The sequence below is a fragment of the Heptranchias perlo genome, unplaced genomic scaffold, assembly GCF_035084215.1.
Source record: "Heptranchias perlo isolate sHepPer1 unplaced genomic scaffold, sHepPer1.hap1 HAP1_SCAFFOLD_59, whole genome shotgun sequence".
NCBI lineage: Eukaryota > Metazoa > Chordata > Chondrichthyes > Hexanchiformes > Hexanchidae > Heptranchias > Heptranchias perlo.
The window spans coordinates 2938850-2962151 of NW_027139612.1; the positions used below are offsets into that span (position 1 = coordinate 2938850).

Consider the following 23302-nt stretch of genomic DNA (forward strand, 5'->3'; position numbering starts at 1 on the left):
TGAATGGAATTGGATTTGCTGCAGTCCGCTGACAGCAGGCGATGGAAGCGAGCGCCATGCTGCCGCTGACAGGTGACGGCGACTTCTGATGCTGCCTGACATCCGGTGGGAGTGGGCGGGGATTTGAAAGCCAACCCATTCCACCAATCTCGGAGCTCGAAAGCGGTGCTTGACAAACATTGATAGAAACAAACACGCAATGTAGCAGCCAGGCCTCGTGGCGCAACGGTAGCGCGTTTGACTCCAGATCAGAAGGTTGCGTGTTCAAATCACGTCGGGGTCGCAGTTTTTTTCCCTGAGAGCCGGTTTGAACAATTCTGCAATTCAAGTTTTCTTTGCGTCTTCACAATTAACAGAACCCTGCTCTGAAGTCTGCCTCTGGTCGGGAGGGAAGCACCTGATGCCTTCATTCATTTAATGTAAAGAACAGAAGACAAACACACATCTTCGTTCAAAAAACACCCTGCAGGTGGACACATAGTGAGATAAACAAAGGGCAGAGATGCAGACAGTATCCGGAAACATCGGGAAATAGACAAGAGACATAGATTGAGCGCTTTGTTATCAGAAAATTGATTGAACTTCCACGGTCAATGAAAGGGCTTTTGTTGGCCGTTTTCCCATTGCACCGGAGAATTCGGGAGAACTTGGTGGATGGTTGGTTCGTATTCCCTTGTCCCCCACCAGCGGAAAAGGTTTGTCGATCCCACCCGACTAATTCCTTTCAAAAGCCAATCTGTCCTAAGCCAATATATCCTTCCAGATTAAAAGGGAATAAAACTTGAAATGAGCGTCACTGTGGATCAGTTTTCTCTCACTCAAAATTATCTGTTTAATGAAGTAAAAGATGCAGCTTGCAAAGAATAAGGGAGCAGCCACTGTCTCCCTTTGAGGCAGGAGAAGAAAATCGATCTGGATGCTTGAGGAGACCAAGTTCCAACATAATGTTTCCGCCCGGGATCGAACCGGGGACCTTTCGCGTGTAAAGCGAACGTGATAACCGCTACACTACGGAAACCGATGGCATGGTATGTAACACAATGGGTAGCTGAATGGTGTGCTCTCTCTGCTCGTACTTGGAATGTGTTGTTTCCATTGCAGCAAGAGACACAGACAGTGGCTGCTCCCCCTTATCTTTAAAAACTCTCAGGGTACTGGGTTTGAGCCCCACGTTGGGCGAGTACCGTTTTAAACTTTTATGCTGCGTTCACTGGCCAACAGTGCAGAAATAATGCAGAATAAAGCATGGTATCGGTAGTCTGAATGGCCGAGCGGTCTAAGGCGCTGCGTTTACGTCACAGTTTGTTTTGGAGGCGTGGGCCCGAATCCCACTTCTGACAGTGCTTATTTTTACCAAGACGTGGAAATATTTTATTTGTGGATTGGGCTGCAGCTGATTTTTCTGCCAAGTTGATTTGCTCCTCCCACAAAAGCAACTGGCTTTGTCGTGCAGATGTGACTTGAGATGTTTTGAATGGTGAAATGTTTGACATATTAATGACCTGGAGAAAGAAATAGAACAGCAGTGGGAAGCAATAAAAGCGCTGATCAACAGAGTCCAAGAGAAATATATCCCACGACAAAGCAAGAAAAAACTAACCAGAAATGACACACCAGGGTTGAATCAAGAAATAAGGACAAAATTGAAACTAAAGAAAAAGGCATACACCAGACAATAAAGGTGAGAGGGGAATGTGAAAAGACTGGGAAAGAAGTCTAACGAACTATTGGAAAGGCAAAAAGGAATATCAAAAAAGCAAAGTATTCTTGACACATCAACAGCCAAAGAAAATTTAGGATAGGAATAGGGCCACTGAGGGGTACACACGACAAACTCACAGGCAATGACAGCGAAATGGCAGAAATATGAAATAGTCACTTTTCTTCAGTATTTACCAGGGAGTCTAATATTGTGGTCATGACAGGAGAAGAAGAGATCAAAAAAAGTAAAAAGAAATTGAAGATCGAAAGGGGGGAGATAATTGATAAACTAATCAAACCTAGAGACGAAATTTCCTGTTCGGAGCCTAACCAGAGTTTCAAACCGCTCAGCCACGCTAATTTCCGTATTACTGTTCAGGAGCTCGTTTCACAGGGACACGATTACTGCGCTCCATTTCGAGAGGCTCAATGACAGGTTGAAATTGATCGATTAATAGAATCATAGAATAGGACAGCGCCATTCGAATGCGATTCGGCCCATCGTGCCTGTGCCAGCTCTCTGAAAGTGCTGTCCAGTTAGTCCCACTCGCCTGCTGTTTCCCCATAACCCTGAAAAAGTTTCCATCCAAGCGTTTATCCAATTCCCTTTTGAAAACTGTGAGTTAAGAAAAACGATATTGAAAGGGGTGCTGGGGTCTCTGCAGCGTCGCTGGAGAGTGTGTGATGATTGAAGTTATCAAGATGGTTGCTTTGCACATGGTATGATGTGCAATCATCCTGAAATATCTTCAATATCCAATACAAATTGAATTGCAAACCTGATGGACAAACACTGGAAAACAAGTCACGAGTGAACGCAAATCATCTGGGACTCGTTTTCAGCCTCGCGGCACTTTAAGTAAAGTAAAATAACTTTGCATTGAAAAGATTTGGAATTTGCATCTGTGCCTTTATCTGTTCCATGTCTTAAAGTTGCTGGTGTCTGATGATGTACACGCCTCTGCTCCCTCTATTGAACTAGAAAGGAGGTGTTTGACGTTGACGGGACCTGTTGGTTATGAGCTCATCCTTTACATTGAGTGGGTTCGCGTCTTTTAAACGGAGTCAGCTTTAGCCCAGCGGTGAACTTCGCAGCAAACAAGTTCATCACCGTCTCACCGCGGGCACTGACTGACATGTTTATTGTTATTTCTTTCAGACCTAAATAAATCGTAACCGTGATTTCAAATTTGCACTCAGTGATTTTTAGATAGTCGCCTTTAAATGTTTCAAAGGCGACTCCTAATTTATGATAGTCCGGCCATTTCACCAGCCGTGTTGAAAACAAAACATGTCTCTGCTTTTCGCGTCTTTTTTCGAAAGGCAAACATGTATATTTCCCGTGACCTCTGAGGGATGGACAAGTACATTTCAGAAAGCTGAAGCAAGTTCACCGAGCTTAAATCGCCTGACCACGTTAAAGGCGCTATATATATATATATGCAAGTAGTTGCTGTCTGTTTCTGTGGTTGTCTTCTTTCTGTGTGTGTCCATCTGCAGGTCGATTTTGAATCAATACCAGTGTTCGTGTCAGTTTGTTGCATGAAATAAATGAGGGTATCAGGCGCTCCCCTCCCTGCCACTGGGTAGATACTGAGTCAGGGTTTAGACCAAACTTCTGTTTTTCTTTGTGAAAAAGCAATTAAAACCTTCATTGGGGAATTATCCAGTCTCATGTGAGCGGTGAAAGAAACAGTGACCCCGATGTGATGTGAACACGCAGCCTTTTGATCTGTAGTCAAATCTTTGCGACACAGACTCTGAAGACAGGATCCTGGATACTATTATACATATGAATGTTTCTCAAACACGGTTTCATTTCTCCCACCTTTGTTGAATAATTATCCCACCTTGGTCAAATCTCCGCCAGGTCCCACCGGGAATGAGACAGTATTGGAAGCAGCCTTCACCCCCAATATCACGCTGGCATTCATCGCCTGCTCCCATCAGACTGCAATGACAGGGCTGAGAGATATGGACTGTGTTCACTTTGTTCGTTAAATATTTACTCATTTTTAATGGGAGCAAGGTTTACAAAATGCTTCTACACGGTTCCGAATGAGGAAATTTACACGTGTGAGGCGAACGGGATAACCACTACACTACGGAAACCTAGTGACTATCATTCTGTGTTAGGGACATAACCCTTCAGCCAAAGTAATTCCCGCATTGCAGTCCAGGAGCTCATTTCACAGGGATACATTTACTGCGATGTAATTAGGAAGGCTGCAGAGAAGGATAGGTAGCGATGATCAGGCAGGGAATCCCAGAGCAAAGTAACAGTGTTCCTCAAACAATACAGCACTTCAAACTAATAACGTATCTCAAACAAATACAGCACCTCAAACGAATAGTGTTCCTCAAACAAATACAGCACCTCAAACTAATAGTGTTCCTCAAACAAATACAGCACCTCAAACTAATAGTGTTCCTCAAACAAATACAGCACCTCAAACTAATACTGTACCTCAAACAAATACAGCACCTCAAATTAAAAGTGTTCCTCAAACAAATACAGCACCTCAAACTAATACTGTACCTCAAACAAATACAGCACCTCAAATTAATAGTGTTCCTCTAACAAATACAGCACCTCAAGCTAATAGTGTTCCTCAAACAAATACAGCACCTCAAACTAATAGTGTTCCTCAAACAAATACAGCACCTCAAACTAATACTGTACCTCAAACAAATACAGCACCTCAAACTAATAGTGTTCCTCAAACAAATACAGCACCTCAAACTAATACTGTACCACAAACAAATACAGCACCTCAAACTAATAGTGTACCTCAAACAAATACAGCAGCTCAAACTAATAGTGTTCCTCAAACAAATACAGCACCTCAAATTAAAAGTGTTCCTCAAACAAATACAGCACCTCAAACTAATACTGTACCTCAAACAAATACAGCACCTCAAACTAATAGTGTTCCTCAAACAAATACAGCACCTCAAACTAATACTGTACCTCAAACAAATACAGCACCTCAAACTAATACTGTACCTCAAACAAATACAGCACCTCAAACTAATAGTGTTCCTCAAACAAATACAGCACCTCAAACTAATACTGTACCTCAAACAAATACAGCACCTCAAACTAATAGTGTTCCTCAAACAAATACAGCACCACAAACTAATACTGTACCTCAAACAAATACAGCACCTCAAACTAATACTGTACCTCAAACAAATACAGCACCTCAAACTAATAGTGTTCCTCAAACAAATAGAGCACCTCAAACTAATACTGTACCTCAAACAAATACAGCACCTCAAACTAATAGTGTTCCTCAAACAAATACAGCACCTCAAACTAATACTGTACCTCAAACAAATACAGCACCTCAAACTAATCGTGTTCCTCAAACAAATACTGCACCTCAAACTAAGAGTGTTCCTCAAACTGATGCAGCACCTCGAACTAATACAGTACCGCAAAAGTAATCATTAACTCAAATGTCAAAGACCGAACAGGACAACCAGGTTGACCTTGACAGGTGGCGGATCTGTTAAGAGGATATCAAGCTGCAGCAGAAAGTCCCGTTCAGGAACAGCAGTTGCATTCAATTAATTTCGAGTCTTTTCTCAACATTGGAACAGAGAAACACTTGGTTCGTAATATCAGCGCAGGGCCTTCCATGGTCGGCCTAATTCAGTACAACATCCCCAGTACATTTCGTCTGAAGCTCATCACTAGATGCCTTTCAAGTAACCTTTGCTGATTTGTTGCAGTTCAGTTTGGGTTTAAATAGAGTTGTTTCTTGACCAGCATAGCTTTATTGGGGCGAGGGGTATTTGAGTTTGTACCGGGCAATTTGTAGCTGCCCATTGCTAATTGATCTTCAATTGACTCAATACATTTCAATTAAACTATCACAAAAAGGCGGACGATTCCTGAAACCATTCCCAGCCCCCCGCATGGTACTCAGTTTACATTGAATAAAGTTACAGTTAATTAGTTACATTGGCAATAGTGACCAGTATTCAGGGAGTAAACTTACAATAAATTGTTAATTGGAATATGGTAACCAGTATACTGGCAATAAAGTTACAGTTAATTGTGATATTGAAGATGGCAACCAGTTTACAGGGAATAACTTTACAGTTTATTAGTTAAATTGAAAATGGTGACCAGTCTGCAGGGAAGAAAGTTACAATTATATTTTAAATTTAACATGCTAACCAGTAAACAGGGAATAAAGTTACAGTTAGTTGTTAAATTGAAAATGGTGACCAGTATAAAGGGACGAAAGATAGAGTTAATTTTTAAATTTAACATGGTAACCAGTATACAGGGAATAAAGTTACAGTTAAATGTAAAATTGAATATGGCAAACAGTATACAGGCAATAAAGTTACAGTTAATCAGTTAACTTGAACATGGTAACCAGTACAAAAGGAATCAAGTTACAGTTAATTGTTGATTTGGACATGGTAACCTGTGTACAGGGAATAAAGTTACAGTTAGTTTGTTAAATCGAATATTGTAACCAGTATACAGGGAGTAAAGATAAAGTTAATTGTTAAATTAAACATGGTGACCAATATGCAGGGAATAAAGTAACAGTTAATTGTTAATTTGAATAATGTAAAAAGTATACTGGGATTAAAGTTGCAGTTGATTGTTAAATTGAACATGGTAACAAGTGTACAGGGTATAAATTTACAGCTAATTGTTCAATTGAACATGGCAACCAGTATACAGGGAATTAAGTTACATTCAATTGTTAAATTGGACATGTTGACCAATATACAGGGAATAATGTTACAGTTAATTGTTAAATTGACCATCATAACCACTATACAAGAAATACAGTTACATTTAATTGATTGAATTAAACACGGTAACCAGTATACAGAGAATAAAATTACAAATAATCAGTGAAATTGAAAATGGTGACCTGTATAAAAGGAATAAAATTATAATTAATCAGATAAATTTAACATGGTTACCATTATACAGGGAATAAAGGTAGAGTTATTTGTTAAATTGAACATGGCTACCAGTAGAAAGGGAATAAAGTTAGAATTAATTAGTTAAATTGAACGTGGTAACTAGTATACATGGAATACAGTTACAGTTAATTGTTAAATTGAACATGGTTACCAGTATACAGGGAATAAAGTTAGAATTAATTAGTTCAATTGAACGTGAGAACCTACATTCAGGGAATAAAGTTAAAGTTAATTGTTAAATTGAACATGGTAAACAGTATCGAGGGAATAAAGTTACAGTTAATTCCTTGAATTGGACGTGGTAACCAGTACACAGTGAATAAAGTTAGAGTTAATTTGTAAAATTGAACATGGCAACCAGTATAGAGGGAATAAAGTTACAGTTAATTGTTAAATTTGACATGCTAACCAGTATACAGGGAATAAAGTTAGAGTTAATTGTTAAATTGAACATGGTAAATAGTATAGAGGGAATAAAAATACAGTTAATTAGTTGAATTGGACATGGTAACCAGTATACATGGAATAAAGTTAGAGTTAATTGTTAAATTGAACATGGTTACCAGTATACAGGGAATAAAGTTACAGTTAGTTATTAAGTTGAACATGGTAACCAGTTGATAAAGAATAAAGTTAAAGATAATTTCCAATTTGAACATGGTAACTAGTACACCAGGGATAAAATTACAATTAATTGTTACATTTAATATCGTGACCAGTATACAGGGAATAAAGTTAGAGTTAATTTTTAAATTGATCATGATAACTATTATACAGGGAATAAAATTATAATTGTTTGGATAAATTGAACATGGTTACTTGTATACAGGGAATAAAGTTCGAATTAATCAGTTAAATTGAACATGGTAACCTATATATAGGGAATAATGTTGGAATTATTTGTTAAATTGACATGGTAAACAGTATACAGAGAATAAAGGTACATTTAATTGTTAAATTGAACATGGTAACAAGTATACAGGGAAAAGAGTTACAGTTAATTGTTAAATTAAGCAAGGTAACCAGCATAATGGGAATAAAGTTACAGTTAATTAGTTAAATTGGTCATGTTGACCAGTATCCAGGGTATAAATTTCCAGTTAATTGTTCAATTGACATGGCAACCAGTATACAGGTAATAAAGTTCGAGTTAATTGTTAAATTGATCACGACAATCAGTATACAGGGAACAAAGTTACAGTTAATTATTGGAATTGGAAACGGTAACCAGTATACAGGGAGTAAATTTACAGTAAATTGTTAAATTAAACATGGTAACCAGTATACAGGAAAAAATGTTGCAGTTATTTTTTGAAATTGAACTTGGTAGCGAGTATAAAAGGAATGAAGTCACATTTCAGCAGTTGAATTAAACATTGTTACCAACATACAGGCATTAAATTTACAATTAAGTCGTTAATTTAAACATGGTAACTAGTATACAGCAAATACAGCTACAGCTAATTTTTAAATTGAACATGGTACCCAGTATACAGGGAATAAAGCTGCAGTTAATTGTTAAATTTAACATGGCAACCAGTATACAATGGACAACGTTACAGCAAATTAGTTAATTTGCACATGGTAACCAGTATACAGTGAATCAATTGAAATTAATTGTTGAATTGGACATGGTAACCAGTATACTGGGAATAAAGTTACAGTTAATTTTTAAATTGAACATGGAAACAAGTATACAGGGATGTGACTAGTGGAGTCCCGCAGGGATCTGTCTTGTGGGCTCAATTATTCACAATATTTATTAACGACGGAGACAAAGGCATCGAAAGTCTCATATCTAAATTTGCCGATGACACAAAGATTGGTGGCATTGTAAGCAGTGTAGATGAAAACATAAAATTACAAAGCGATATTGACAGATTAGGTGAATGGGCAAAACTGTGGCAAATGGAATTCAATGTAGACAAATGTGAGGTCATCCACTTTGGATCAAAAAAGGTTAGAGCAGGGTAATTTGAAAATGGTAAAAAAATAAAAACAGTGGATATCCAAAGGGACCTCGAGGTTCAGGTACACAGATCATTGAAGTGTCATGAACAGGTGCAGAAAATAAACAATAAGGCTAATGGAATGCTGGCCTTTACATCTCGAGGACTCGAGTACAAGGGGGTAGAAGTTATGCTGCAGCTATACAAAACGCTGGTTAGAATGCACCTGGAGTACTGTGAGCAGTTCTGGGCACCGCACCTTCGGAAGGACATATTGGCCTTGGAGGGAGTGCAGCGTAGGTTTACGAGAATGATACCCGGACTTCAAGGGTTAAATTACGAGGAGAGATTACACAAATTGGGGTTGTATTCCCCAGATTTTAGAAGGTTAAGGGGTGACCTGTTCGAAGTTTATAAGATATTAAGGGGAACGGATAGGGTGGATAGAGAGAAACTATTTCCGCCTGTCGGGGATTCTCGGAGCAGGGAGCACAGTCTAAAAAATTAGAGCCAGACCTTTCAGAAGCGTGATTACAAAACATTTCTACACACAAAGGGTGGTAGAAGTTTGGAACTCTCTTCCACAAATGGCAATTGATACTAGCTCAAATGCTAAATTTAAATCTGAAATAGATAGCTTTTTGGCAACCAAAGGTATTAAGGGATATGGGCTAAAGGCGGGTATATGGAGTTAGATCACAGATCAGCCATGATCTTATCAAATGTTGGAGCAGGCACGAGGGGCTGAATGGCCTACTCCTGTTCCAATGTTCCTATGATATTATTTATATGGAATTCCGACAGGTATTTGATAAGGTTCCACACAAGAGACTGTTGGCAAAAATGAAAGCGCATGGAACTTGAGGCAACGTATTGACATGGGTAGAGAATTGGTTTGGAGATAGGAGACAGAGAGCAGGGATAATGGGTACATACTCCAATTGGCAGGATGCGACTAGTGGTGTCACCCATGATCTGTAACTGGGGTCTCAGAGTGTCACCATATTTATCAATGACTTAGATGAAGGAACAGAGAGTCGTATATCCAAGTTTGCTGATGACAAGAAGTTAGGTGGGACATTAAGTAGTGTGGATGCGACTACTTAATGGAAAGTTGCAAAGGGACATTGATAGATTAAGTGAGTGGGCAAAACTATGGCAGATGGAGTTCAATGTGGGGTAATCCATTTTGGACCTATGGTCAGGGTATTTTCCAAATGGTAAGAAGCTCGGAACTGTGGAGATGCAGAGAGAATTAACGGTTCATTTACAAAAATTAGTAAAAGCTAACGGACGGGTCCAAAAATAATTTAAAAGGCTAACGGAATGTTAGCCTTTATCTCAGGGGGCTGGAATATGAAGAAGTGGAAGTTATGTTCTAGTTATATAATGCTCTGGTTAGACTGCGTCTGGAGTATCTGCGTTCAGTTTTGGGCACTGAACCTCAGGAAGTATAGATTGGCCTTGGAGGGGGTGCAGAGCAGATTCACCAGAATGTTACCGGGGCTAAAAAGGTTAAATTATGAGGACAGGCTGCATGGACTGCGCTCGTATTCCCTCGAGTATAGAAGATTGAGGGGCGGTCTGTGCGAGGTGTTTAAATAATACGATAGAATAAAGAGAGAGAATCAATTTCCTCTGTGGAATCAAGAACGAGGGGGACATAACCTTAAAATTAGAACCGTGCCATTCAGGTTCGAAATCAGGAAGCACTTTTTTACACAAAAGGGCAGTAGAAGTCTGAAACTCTGTCCCCCAAAAGGTTGTGGATGCTGGGGATCAATTGAAGCTTTCAAGACTGAGATCGATCGATTTTTGTTGGGTAAGGGTATCGAGGGATAGGGAGCAAAGGCGGGTAAATGGATTTCAGTTGCAGATCACCTGTGATCGAATTGAAGGGCGGAACAGGTTCAAGGGGCTGAATGGCCTCCTCCTGTTCCCTGTGGAAATGTTGAGAATATGCTTTGTTGAGGCTGTGACGTCAGGGTCAACCCCTGTCCAAACAAGGCAGGCCACATTTGGGAGTTTAATAACTTTGAAATGAACATTTTTCTTTTGTGACTTGTGCAACTTCGATCAATTGAATACTTATGAAAGAGAGTCAATGCAGTCATTCGAACTTCTGGCTAATAATTGAAGCAGAAGTTTCTGTAGTGTAGTGGTTATCACGTTCGCTTTACACGCAAAAGGTCCCCGGTTCAATCCCGGGCAGAAACATTATGGTGGAGCAAATTTATTTTTTCTCTGTGAAATAGCCGGTCTGTTAAATTTAACACAAATTCGTGGTCTCACGAGCATTGAACATTTTAAACCAACCCCTTAAAAATACACTGAGTCAAATGAGAAGGGATAAAAAGTTCATCGCACAAAATTAATTATTAAACTTTTCCAACTTCCTTCAGTAGCCTTTCATTCTGTAAAATAACGTTATCGGTTAATTAATTGTGATGAAAACAATGATTGTTTTTTTTTCTTCTCACAGTCTTTGAGCAAGTTGATGCGATTTACATAACAAGTGTTCAAAATTAACTTCCCTGATCGGGAATAGAACCCGGGCCGCGACGGTGAGAGCGCCGAATCCTAACCACTAGACCATCAGGCAATTGTATTAACCACCTTATCAGATGTAGCATGGATTTCCTTTTCTCTGTGATTCAGCTTTTAATTTGTTTTCGCTCTTGATTGCGGATATTCCCGTGATTAAATAGGAGTAAAGTACAATAGGCTCAGGAAACGGCAACGCATCTAACTCGAAATCAGAAGGCTGCGTGTTCAAATCACGTCGGGGTCACACTTGTTCTTCGCGCTGGTTGGAATCTGAATAATTAGCGAATTCATATTGCATTGCCTTTTTCGCAATAAACAGAACCCTGCTCTGAATTCTGCCTCACTCGTTCCCCAGTGTCAGGGAGAGAAGCGTCTGATTCCCTCATTTATTTTTTGCAAGAAACATACGCAAACATGCTTATTAATTCAAAATCAGCCTGCAACTCCACACGCAGAGAGATAAACACAGCCAGAGAGACAGGCAAACACCGGGAAATAGACAAACCGGTTTCTCAGAAAATTGCCCGTACCTCCACGGTCGAATGTAAGGGCTTTTGTTGTTCACTTTCGTTCCACACCTTGGGATTCAGGAGAAGCTGGTACATGGTTTGTCGGACAAGGCATGGGCGCGATGGCCCGAATGGCCTGCTTCTGAGCTGTATCCTTCTCCGATTCTTTGCTCAGCCCCTGGGGCGGAGCCAGCAGCCGCCTCGCTGCAATAACAAACCAAATGGAGAACCTTTATCTGGCCCGGCTAATTTAGTCGGTTGAGCATGAGACTCTCAATCTCAGGGTCCTGGATTCAAGCCCCACGTTGGGCGAATTCTGTTTTAAACCTTTACGCTGCTTTCACGAGTGAACCCTCCGTTTGCTTGACTGTCAGTGCAAGAGACGAGTCTGTCAGTGCCGCGTTGTGTGCAATGGTCAAAACTTTAAAAGGAGCAGAAGGTTATTCGGGGTTCAGGTACACAAACCTATCTGATGAGCCTGAGATTTTGTCAGAGGTTGCTGCCTCACCGACATCTCTTGCCCTCTGACGAGGCACTTGCTCCGGTTTCAATTTACAAACTGGGTGAGTTGGTGATCGGGTGTAGGAGAGCTGGTTTGTGATCTGAGTAGGAAATTCAGCGGCCCCGGGTGAGACAGAGAAAAAAAATCAGTCCAGGCCCGGCCCCAATCTGCGGATGTGGAAGAAAACACGGGAGGAGGGTGCGGTGTGAGGTCCCTGTCAAACCAACTGCCCGAACAAAGCTGGCCACAGTCACAGAATCAGAATGGCTACTCCCTGAGGGTGGGGGAGAGCCGATTCATGTGGAAAATGATCCGGACGAGAATGATCTGATTCATAAGGTTAGGGGAGGGAAATTAGGGAGCTCCTTCGGAACGTTAATTACTTGAAAATGAAGACTTTTTCGTGTGTAACTTGTGTGGTTTTGATGAATGAAATGTTTGTAAAAAGTCAACCGTGGAGAAGGATTGAGAGCTTATAGGTCTAGATGGGAAATGAGGAGATTTTTTTTTCACAAAGAGGGTTGTTACGATCTGGTAGCCACTCCCTGAACGGCTGGTGGAAGCAGCTTTCATTGGAACTTTCAAAAGGCAATTGGACAGGTGCTTGAAGAGGACTGATTTGCAAGGTTACGGGGAAAAGGCTGGGTTTTTGGACGAAATTGGACAGCTCTTTCAAAGAGTAGGCACGGCAACACGGCCGAATGGCCTCCTTCTGTGCTGTAATACTCTATGATTCTATTCCATGATTTTAGTGTGGGACAGGAGAGATGTTGTTTAAAGAGAAGTAAAACTGTCCCAATCAGAGCAGAGAGAGGTGACTGGTCAGTTCCCCTCTGTCCAGTATCAGTCACCAGTGGTTTTTTGTGGTGCAGTGTTTATCAGTTCGCTTTGCACGTGAACGGCCCTGCTTTCGATCCTGGGTGCACAATTTATGTTGCAATTTCTGTTTACATTCCATATTAATGACTGAGATGAGGGGACCGAGTTTAATGTATCCAAGTTTGCTGATGATGCAAAGGCAGGTGGGAAAGTAAGCCGTGAGGAGGACGCAAAGGGAGATGGACAGGTTAAGTGATTGGGTAAGAAGGTGGCAGTCGGAGTATAAGGTGGGAAAATGTGAAATTGTCCACTTTGGTAGGAAGAATAGAAAAGCAGAATATTTTTTAAAAGGTGAGAGTCCATTAAATGTCGGTATTCAGAGGGAGTTGGGTGTACTTGTAAACAAATCACAGAAAGTTAACATGGAGGTACAGCAAGCAATTAGGAAGAAAATGGAATGTTGGCCTTTTTGCAAGGAGGTTGGAGTACAAGAGTAAGGATGTCTTGCTGCAATTAAATAGGGCTTCGGTGAGACCTCACCTGGAGTAATTTGATGCAGTCTACATAGATTTTAGCAAGACTTTTGGCAAGGTCCCAATTGGCAGACTGGTCAAAAAAAGATGTGATTGTGCTGGAGAGGGTACAGATGAGATTTACGAGGAGGCTGCCATGGCTGGAGAATTTACGCTGTGAGGAAAGATTGGACAGTGTGGGTTTTTTTTTCTTTGGAACATAGGAGGCTGAGGGGTGATTTAATTGGGGTGTACAAAATTATGAAGGGACTAGGTAGAGTGGATTGGAAGGACCTATTTACCATAGCAGGGAGGTCAATAACCAAGGGGCATAGATTTAAAGTGATTGGTGGAAGGATTAGAGGGGAGCTGAGGAGAAATGTTTTCACCCAGAGGGTGGTAGGGGTCTGGAACTCACTGCCTGATAGGGTGGGAGAGGCAGAATCCCTCGTTACATTTAAAAAATATTTGGATATGCACCTGAATTTGTGTAACCTACAACGCTACGGACCGAGAGCTGGAAAATGGGATAAAGTTGGGTGGCTCATTTTCGGCCGGCGCTGATGCCATGGGCCGATCGGCCTTCTTCTCTGCCTTAAATTTGCTCTGATTCGAAAAAATTAGCAATTGTTTTTTGTAAGAGTAAGTGCCAAGACCAGGAATCGAAACTCGGCCATAGCGTTAAGAACACTGAATCCTAACCACGAGACCATCAAGTCAGGTATCGAAATATATCTTGGAGAGTTTGTATTAGGTACAAATAATATTTCTGTTTTAGTGACTCTATTAGTTTCAAATGTATTTAGATGTATCTGTATTATTTATTTATTTATTGGGGTGTTTATATTGTGAAGCTACTTTTGGCGCTGATAAGAATCTGTGTAATTCCGCAATTAATGCTTTATTCGCGTTTTCACAATAACAAGTCTGTCTCACTGGTTCCCCAGTGTTAGGGAGTGAAGTGTCTGATACCCTCTTTTATTTAATGTTATAAACAGAAGACAAGCACTCGTATTCGTTCAAAATCCACCCTGCAGGTGGGCACACAGTGAGAAAATAACAGCGCAGAGATGCAGACAATATCCGGAAACATCGGGAAATAGATAAGAGAAATAGATTGAGCGCTTTGTTGTCAGAAAATTGTCTGAACCTCCACGGTCAATAAAAGGGCTTTTGTTGGTCGGTTTCCCATTGCACCTTAGAATTCAGGAGAACTTGGTAGATGTTTGGTTCGCATTCCCTTGTCACCTACCAGCAGAAAAGGTTTGTCGATCCCACCCGACTAACTCCTTTCAAAAGCCACTCTGTCCAAAGCCAATCTCTCCTTCCAGATTAAAAGGGAATAAAACTTGAAGTGAGCATCACTGTGGATCAGTTTTCTCACACGCAAAGTTATCTGTTTAATGAAGTAAAAGACGCAGCTTACAAAGAATAAGGGAGCAACCACTGTCTCCCTTTTTGGCAGGAGAAGAAAATCGATCGAGATGTTGATGGAGACCAAGTTCCAACATAATGTTTCCGCCCGTGATCGAACCGGGGAGTTTTCGCATACAAAGCGAACGTGATAACCGCTACACTACGGAAACCGAAAGCAGTTTGTCTAACACAATGGGAAACTGAATGGTGTCCTCTCTCTGCTCTTACTTGGAATGTATTGTTTCAAGTACAGCAAGAGATACAGATGGTGGCTGCTCCCCCTTCTTTTAAAAAACTCTCAGGTTAGTGGGTTTGAGCCCACGTTGGGCGAGTACCGTTTTAAACTTTTATGCTGCTTCCACCGGTGAGCCCCAGCTCTGACACTTCCGCCACCCCCCGCCTCTTCCGTCTCACCGCGCACGATGGGGACGCACCCGGGCTGAATCTCTCCAATTGAGTTTCCGCCCCTGTCGCAGCATGAAATGGTCCTGATCAAAGTCACAATTGATACTCCATGTGACGACCACCATGATAAACTATCCCTCCTCATCCTTCTCAAATACAATATCTCACCGAGCTGTTATGCTGTTAGACTAGTTTCCTCTCTCTGCTCTTATTTGGAATGTGTTGCTTTTCCTTCTGACAACACTTAGTATCATCGTATTATGTTAGTCCACAAGAGGAGATCATTCGGCCCATCGTGCCTGTTCCGGGTCAAACAAACGTATTCGTTCAAAATTCATTCAGAGATAGATTGAGTGCTTTGTTATCAGAAAATTGCCTGAACCCCGACAGTCTACAGCTTTCCTCCTCGCTATCAACCACACGGCCTATTTTTGTGTCACCCGCAAATTTCTTCATCATGGCCCCGACGTTTAACTCCAAATCGTTAATGTATACCACAAAAAGCAAAGGACCAAGTACCGAGACCTGCGGCACCCCACTGGAAACAGCCTTCCAGCCGCAAAAACACACATCAACCATTACCCTTTGCTTCCTGACACTGAGCCAATTTTGGATCCAACAAGCCACATTCCCTTGGATCCCATGGGCCTTTACTTTTTCGACCAATCTGCCATGTGCGAATGTTTCAAAAGCCTTGCTCAAATCCATGTAGACTACATCAATTGCGCCACCCTCATCGATCCTCCTTGTCACCTCCTCGAAAAATTCAATCAGGGTAGTCAGACACGACCTCCCCATAACAAATCCATGCTGACTGTCCTTGATTTGTCCGTGCCTTTCGAAGTGACAGTTGATCCTGTCCCTCAGAATTGATTCCAATAATTTGAAATGGAGTCTTTCTCCTGCTTACTGCAATAAGAGATAAGGCGATAAAGAGTACTCCGACCCGGCGAGCTCAGTCGGTAGAACATGAGACTCTTAATCTCAGGGTCGTGGGTTCGAGCCTCACGTTGGGCGAGTATCATTTTAAACTTTCATGTTGCATTCACTGGCCAACGGTGCAGAATTGATGCAGAATGAAACGTTAAATTTGTGGTCAGGATGGCCGAGCGGTCTAAGGCGCTGCGGTCAGGTCGCAGTCTCTTCTGGAGGCGTGGGTTCGAATCCCACTTCTGACATTGCTTATTTTTACGAAGACGTGAAAATATTTTATTTGTGGATTGGGCTGCAGCTGATTTTTCGACCAAGTTGATTTGCTCCTCCCACAAAAGCAACTGGCTTTGTCATGCAGATGTGACTTGAGAAGTTTCGAACGGTGAAATGTTTGACATATTAATGACCCGGACAAAGAAATAGAACAGCAGTGAGAAACATTTAAAACGGTGGTCAACAGAGTCCAGGAGAAATATATCCCACTAAAAAGCAAGAACAAACTGGCCAGAAATGACACACCAGGGATGAATAAAGAAATAAGGGAAAAATTGAAACTAAAGAAAAAGGCACACATTGGACAATAAAGGAGAGAGGGGAATGTGAAAAGACGGGGAAAGAAGTCTAAAGAACTATTAGAAAGGCAAAAAGGAATATCAAAAAAGCAAAGTATTCCAGACACATCAACAGCCAAAGAAAGTTTAGGATAGGAATAGGGCCACTGAGGGATACACACGGCAAACTCACAGGCAATGACAGCGAAATGGCAGAAATATTAAATAATCACTTTGCTTCAGTATTTACCAGGGAGACGAGTATTGTGGGCGTGACAGTAAAAGAAGAGATCAAAAAAATGTAAAGACATTTAAGATCGAAAGGGGGGAGATAATTGATCAACTAATCAAACTTAGAGAGGAAATTTCCTGTTCGGAGCCTAACCAGAGTTTCAAACCGCTCAGCCACGCTAATTTCCGTATTACTGTTCAGGAGCTCATTTCACAGGGACACGATTACTGCGCTCCATTTAGGGAGGCTCAGTGAAAGGCGGAAATTGATCTATTGGTAGAATCATAGAATAAGACAGCGCCATTCGGATGCCATTCGGCCCATCGTTCCTGTGCCAGCTCTCTGAAAGAGCTGTCCAGTTCGTCCCACTCGCCTGCTGTTTCCCCATAGCCCTGAAAATGTTTCCAACCAAGCGTTTATCCAATTCCCTTTTGAAAACTGTGAATTAAGTAAAACAATATTGAAATGGGTGCTGGGGCCTCTGCAGCGTCGATGTCGAGTGTGTGATGATTGAAGTTATCAAGATGGTTGCTTTACACATGGTATGTTGTGCAATCATCCTGAAATATCTTCAATATCCAATACAAATTGAATCGCAAACCTGACGGACAAATACTGGAAAACAAGGCACGAGTGAACGCAAATCATCTGGGACCCGTTTTCAGCCTCACGGCACTTTAAATAAAGTGAAATAACTTTGCATTGAAAAGATTTGGAATTTGCATCTATGCCTTTATCTGTTCCATTTCTTAAAGTTGCTGGTGTCTGATGATGTACACGCCTCTGCTCCCTCTATTGAACAAGAAAGGAGGTGTTTGACGATGACGGGACCTGTTGGTTATGAGCTCATCCTTTACATTGAGTGGGTTCGCGTCCTTTAAACGGCGTCAACTTTAGCCCAGCGGTGAACTTCACAGCAAACAAGTTCATCACCGTCTCACCGCGGGCACTGACTGACATGTTTATCGTTATTTCTTTCAGACCTAAATAAATAGGAACCGTGATTTTAAATTTGCACGAAGTGATTTTTAGGTAGTCGCCTTTAAATGTTTCAAAGGCGAATCCGAATTTATGATAGTCCGGCCATTTCACCAGCCGTGTTGAAAACCAAACATGTCTCTAACTTTCGCGTCTTTTTTCGAAAGGCAAAAAACATATTTCCCATGACCTCTGAAGGATGGACAAGTACATTTCAGAAAGCAGAAGCAAGTTCACCAGCCTTTTAATCCGGAGTCAGACCTTTGCGCCACGCACTCTGAAGACAGAATCCTGGATGTTATTATATTTTTGGAATGTTTCTCAAACACCGTTTCATATATTGGTTGAATGGATGAGGCTGATCAAATCTCCGCCAGATCCCACCGGTCATGAGACAGCATTGGAAGCAGCCTTCACCCCCAACATCACGCTGACATTCATCGCCTGCTCTCAGCGGACTGCATTAACAGGGCTTGGAGATATGGACTTTGTTCACATTTAATCAGCAATGTGAATCGTTAAATATTTAATCATTTTTAATGGGGACAAGGTTTCAAAATATTTCCACCCGGTTTCGAACCGGGGACTTTTCGCGTGTGAAGCAAACGTGATAACCACTACACTACGGAAACCTGACATCTGTAACCTCGTGTTAGGGATATATCCCCTCAGCCAAACTAATTTCCGTATTACTGTCCAGGAGCTCATTTCACAGGGATACATTTACTGCGCTGTATTTCGGAAGGCTGCAGAGAAGGATCGGTGGCGATGGTCAGGCAGGGAATCCCAGAGCATCGCGCTCACACAAACATTTCACTGTTTTTTTTGCATGTGCCTGATATCCGATGGCAGTGTAAATTATGGCGAATCAGGCAAGCTCAGATGACATTGTTCACAGAGTGTTTTCTTGCAGCCAAATCACACATTCGAAAACTTGAAATGAGATGAAGAGATCGGAGCCATTTAAAGTGCTCCCAGTGACTGCAGATCAGGAATTGAAACATGGAACCGGCTTCAGGGCGATCAGAATGAGGCAATGAATCCAAAAGTGGGAAGAAAAAGGTGCAATTTTCGTCTCTGGGTGGGTTCGAACCACCAACCTTTCGGTTAACAGCCGAACGCGCTAACCAATTGCGCCACAGAGACCGTCTGGTCGGTTTTCTTGCAAGATACACTAAAGCAGCGTGTCACCTTGCCAAAGTTACATGTTGCAGCCACAGAAATGCAATTGACAACTATCAGTGTTACTTTTCCAGAAATAAAGGATGGGACATTGTTTGTGGAAACATGGAAACGGTCTGGTCTCACTCACAGCATCGATATCACCGCCAACCAGCTCTCCTGCAACCGGCGCGCCCACCGGTGCTTTGTCTGTTGCTCAGTCGCACTGTGGGAGAACCTTCACCACACTGACTGCAGCGGTTCAAGAAGGCGGCTCACCACCACCTTCTCAAGGGCAATTAGGGATGGGCAATAAATGCCGGCCTCGCCAGGGACGCCCACATCCTATGAACAAATAAAGAAAAAGTATTCTAAGCGTCCTGACGCTGATGTCAAGGATTTGATGCCTGATCTGCAGAAACTGGGAGCGCTTCAAATGGCTCCGACCTGTTAATTTCAACCCCAACATCAGAGTACCTGTTCCAGGGGAACATGCCGACTCGGCTGCGTCTTGGCCGCCTGTCTGGTCAGTCCTTTATTCGTCTCGAATTCCGTTTCCCAAAGCGTATCTACAGATTCACAAAGCTGTTTGTCATTTCAGTCCCTTTCGATTTGTCCAGCTCCCGACTGGCAATAATTTGCAAACCTGGTTGCAACCCTCCGCCTTCCATCGTGTCCAGGGATGGGTTATGTGGAGAGACTGGAGAAGCTGGGATTCTTCTCCTTAGAGCAAAAAAAGGTTAAGGGGAGATTTAATTGAGGTGTTCAAAATTATGAGTGGATTTTGATAGAATGGATGGGGAGAAGCTGTTTCCATTGGCAGGAGGGTCCATAACCAGAGGATGCAACCTGCATTTATATAGCGCCTTTAATGTGGTAAAACGTCACAAGGTGCTTCACAGGAGCGTTATGAAACAAAACTTGACACTAATCCACATAAGGAGATATTGGGACAGGTGGCCAAAAGCTGAGTCGAAGAGTTGGGTTTTAAGGTATATGTTAAAGGAGAGAGAGGCGGAGAGATTTATGCAGGGAATTCCAGAGCTTACGGCCTCGGCAGCTGAAGGCACAGCCGCCAATGGTGAAGCGATTAAATTCGGGGATGCGCAAGAGGCCAGAATTGGAGGAGCACAGAGATTTGTTTTATTCGTTCATGGGATGTGGGCGTCGCTGGCGAGGCCGGCATTTATTGCCCATCCCTAATTGCCCTTGAGAAGGGGGTGGTGAGCCGCCTTCTTGAACCGCTGCAGTCCGTGTGGTGAAGGTTCTCCCACAGTGCTGTTAGGAAGGGAGTTCCAGGATTTTGACCCAGCGACAATGAAGGAACGGCGATATATTTCCAAGTCGGGATGGTGTGTGACTTTGAGGGGAACGTGCAGGTGGTGTTGTTCCCATGTGCCTGCTGCTCTTGTCCTTCTAGTTGGTAGAGGTCGCGTGTTTGGGAGGTGCTGTCGAAGAAGCCTTGGCGAGTTGCTGCAGTGCATCCTGTGGATGGTACACACTGCAGCCACAGTGTGCCAGTGGTGAAGGGAGTGAATGTTTAGGGTGGTGGATGGGGTGCCAATCAAGCGGGCTGCTTTGTCCTGGATTGTGTCGAGCTTCTTGAGTGTTTTTGGAGCTGCACTCATCCAGGCAAGTGGAGAGTTTTCCATCACACTCCTGACTTGTGCCTTGTAGATGGTGGAAAGGCTTTGGGGAGTCAGGAGGTGAGTCACTCGCCGCAGAATACCCAGCCTCTGACCTGCTCTTGTAGCCACATGATAGGGCGGGGTAGCGAGGTTCTGGTGGGATTTGAAAGCAAGGATGAGAATTTTAAAATCGAGGCGTTCCCGGACAGAAGGTTTGACTGGAACGTCACACCGTCCCCTCTCGTGTTTACTTCCACAAACTTACATTGGGACAGGGCTTGGGCGGATTTTTCTGTGTCTCACCCGGGACCGCTGAGTCTCCTGCAGTCCCCCCGATCACCAACTCATCCTGTTTGTAAATTTAAACCGGAACAAGTGCCTCGCAAAGGGCAAGAAATGAAGGCAAGGCTGGAACCTCTGGCAAAAAAAAAATCTCTTGCCCACCAGCGAGGTTTGTGTACCTGAATCGCTAACTCTTCTTTCAAAGTTTTGACATTCATTGGACGCCACGCGGCCCCTCCAGACTTGTCTCTTGCACTCACAGTGAAGCGGAGGGCCGTTTTCACTCGCACCGGTAGCAATTGTGATATCAAGAAAAAGATGGCGGAGAAATTCTCCATTTCAGCGAAAATGGAGCGCTGGGGTCCGCTCATGAGGGCAGCGTAAAAGTTGCAACTAGCACCCACGATCCCGAGGGGAATGACTCTACCGACTGAGCTAGCCAAACCTGAGGAAACTGTTACTTCCTTGTCTGTTGTTGCAGCGAGCCGGCTGTTGGCTCCGCTCCAAGGGTTCAGTGCAAACCATGAAACAGGTTCTCCTGAATTCCATGGTGTCGAAGGCAATCGAGTAACAAGTCGAGCAATGTATTCCGCTCAATCATTGATAATTCCATTCAGATCTTCTGCATTTCAGCTGCACTTCCCCCAAACATTGCGATTAATTTTGCTCAGTATTTGTTTCGCTTGTTTAATATTTTGTTCTCCGGTTTTGCCGGTTTTGCTGTCATTATCAATGACAGGGAGCAATGAACAATGAACTAGTGACCAAAGTTCCGTTTATTATTAAAAAGCAGTGATTCCGAAATTATCCAGGCTGATATGAATGGTAAGATAAATAGTGATTTCGACACTGAAGTCAGACGCGCTACCGTTTCTCCACGAGGTCTGCTGATGGCATAGATTATATATGTATAAAAACTTATTATATCCTTAAATATATATATTTGATGCAATGTTCCCTTGTGGTTGGGAATAGTTCATTGCACAAAAATAATTCAAGTCTGTGAGACATTTCATGTTTTCTTTAATCGCCATTAATACGTTCTGTTGGACACTGAAGGAAATGCTAACTTGTTTGCCAAGTGACAATTAAAACGTCAATAAATCTTTGAGCTTTGCATGTCATGAACTTTTATCCCTCCCCATTTTACATACTGTATTTTAGGAGTCTGCTTAAAAATGTTTAGTGCTTATTATACAAGGAATCCGGTGCAGCCGCTGTTAAATTTAAAAAGGATTGTCGCCCCTTTCACGCATGAACAAACTCGACCCTGGAGTTTTATGGGGAGCAAGTCCCAACAAAATGTTTCCCTCCGAGGTCAAATCGGGGAATTTCTGCATGTAACTGGTGAACATGATAACCGCTACACAACGGAAAGGACAAACTTTTCGGTCTCAGGTCTGAAGGAAGTGTCTCGGGAAAACATGAACCGCTGAGTCTCTTTAAACTGACTCTTTTCACGAACATTTCATCGATCGAAACTATACAAGTCACAGGGAAAAATGTCAAAGTCATTAAACTCCCGAATTAGCCCCAAAATCAATCAATCTCAGTTTTGAAATGTTCAATTGACCCCCGGCCTCAACAGCTTTTTGGGGGTGAGTGTTCCAGATTTCCACTCCCCTTTGTGTGAAGAAGTGCTTCCTGACATCACCCCTGAACAGCCGAGCTCTAATTTTAAGGTTACGCCCCCTTGTTCTGGACTTTCCCCACCAGAGAAAATAGTCTCTATCTGCCCTGTCAAATCCTTTAATCATCTTAAACACCTCAATTAGATGACCCCTTAATATTCTATACTCAAGGGAATGCAAGTCTCGTCTATGCAACCTGTCCTCATAATTGCTTATCAAGGATAGCCACCAAATGGGGTTTTACGATGGCTGGCTCTTGAGTGCATTGGCTCTTGCCAATGGGCACGTTGGTCTAGGGTTATGATTCTCGCTTCGGGGTTGTTTGTCCAAATATGTGAGAGATCCCGGACGAGCCCTTATTTTACTTTTGATCTTGAACTTCCAAAGACAGAAAAGTACCCAAATCACCTCACATGAGTGAAACAATTCCTATGTTTCATACTATTACCAAACACAACTGCCCAACTTGGTTCTGATGAAAGGTCATTGACCTGAAACATTAACTCTGTTTCTCTCTCCACAGATTCTGCCTGACCTGCTGAGGGTTTCCAGCATTTTCCATGTTATCAGAGTTTCACTTCCCT

The 23302-nt window shown here is 42.4% G+C and overlaps 8 non-coding genes across 8 annotated transcripts; 4 read left to right on the top strand and 4 right to left on the bottom strand.

Annotated features, from left to right (window-relative positions):
- The first annotated feature begins 211 nt into the window (after nt 1-211).
- trnaw-cca (transfer RNA tryptophan (anticodon CCA)) lies at nt 212-283 on the top strand. Its single transcript has one exon. It is a non-coding gene; the product is annotated as a tRNA-Trp (tRNA).
- Nucleotides 284-945: 662 nt separating this feature from the next.
- trnav-uac (transfer RNA valine (anticodon UAC)) lies at nt 946-1018 on the bottom strand. Its single transcript has one exon. It is a non-coding gene; the product is annotated as a tRNA-Val (tRNA).
- A 9738-nt stretch (nt 1019-10756) lies between these two features.
- Nucleotides 10757-10829, top strand: trnav-uac (transfer RNA valine (anticodon UAC)). The gene has a single exon. It is a non-coding gene; the product is annotated as a tRNA-Val (tRNA).
- A 4185-nt stretch (nt 10830-15014) lies between these two features.
- Nucleotides 15015-15087, bottom strand: trnat-ugu (transfer RNA threonine (anticodon UGU)). Its single transcript has one exon. It is a non-coding gene; the product is annotated as a tRNA-Thr (tRNA).
- A 1179-nt stretch (nt 15088-16266) lies between these two features.
- On the top strand, nt 16267-16339 carry trnak-cuu (transfer RNA lysine (anticodon CUU)). Its single transcript has one exon. It is a non-coding gene; the product is annotated as a tRNA-Lys (tRNA).
- A 78-nt stretch (nt 16340-16417) lies between these two features.
- trnal-cag (transfer RNA leucine (anticodon CAG)) lies at nt 16418-16500 on the top strand. Its single transcript has one exon. It is a non-coding gene; the product is annotated as a tRNA-Leu (tRNA).
- Nucleotides 16501-18575: 2075 nt separating this feature from the next.
- trnav-cac (transfer RNA valine (anticodon CAC)) lies at nt 18576-18648 on the bottom strand. The gene has a single exon. It is a non-coding gene; the product is annotated as a tRNA-Val (tRNA).
- Nucleotides 18649-19088: 440 nt separating this feature from the next.
- trnan-guu (transfer RNA asparagine (anticodon GUU)) lies at nt 19089-19162 on the bottom strand. The gene has a single exon. It is a non-coding gene; the product is annotated as a tRNA-Asn (tRNA).
- Between the last annotated feature and the right edge of the window lie 4140 nt (nt 19163-23302).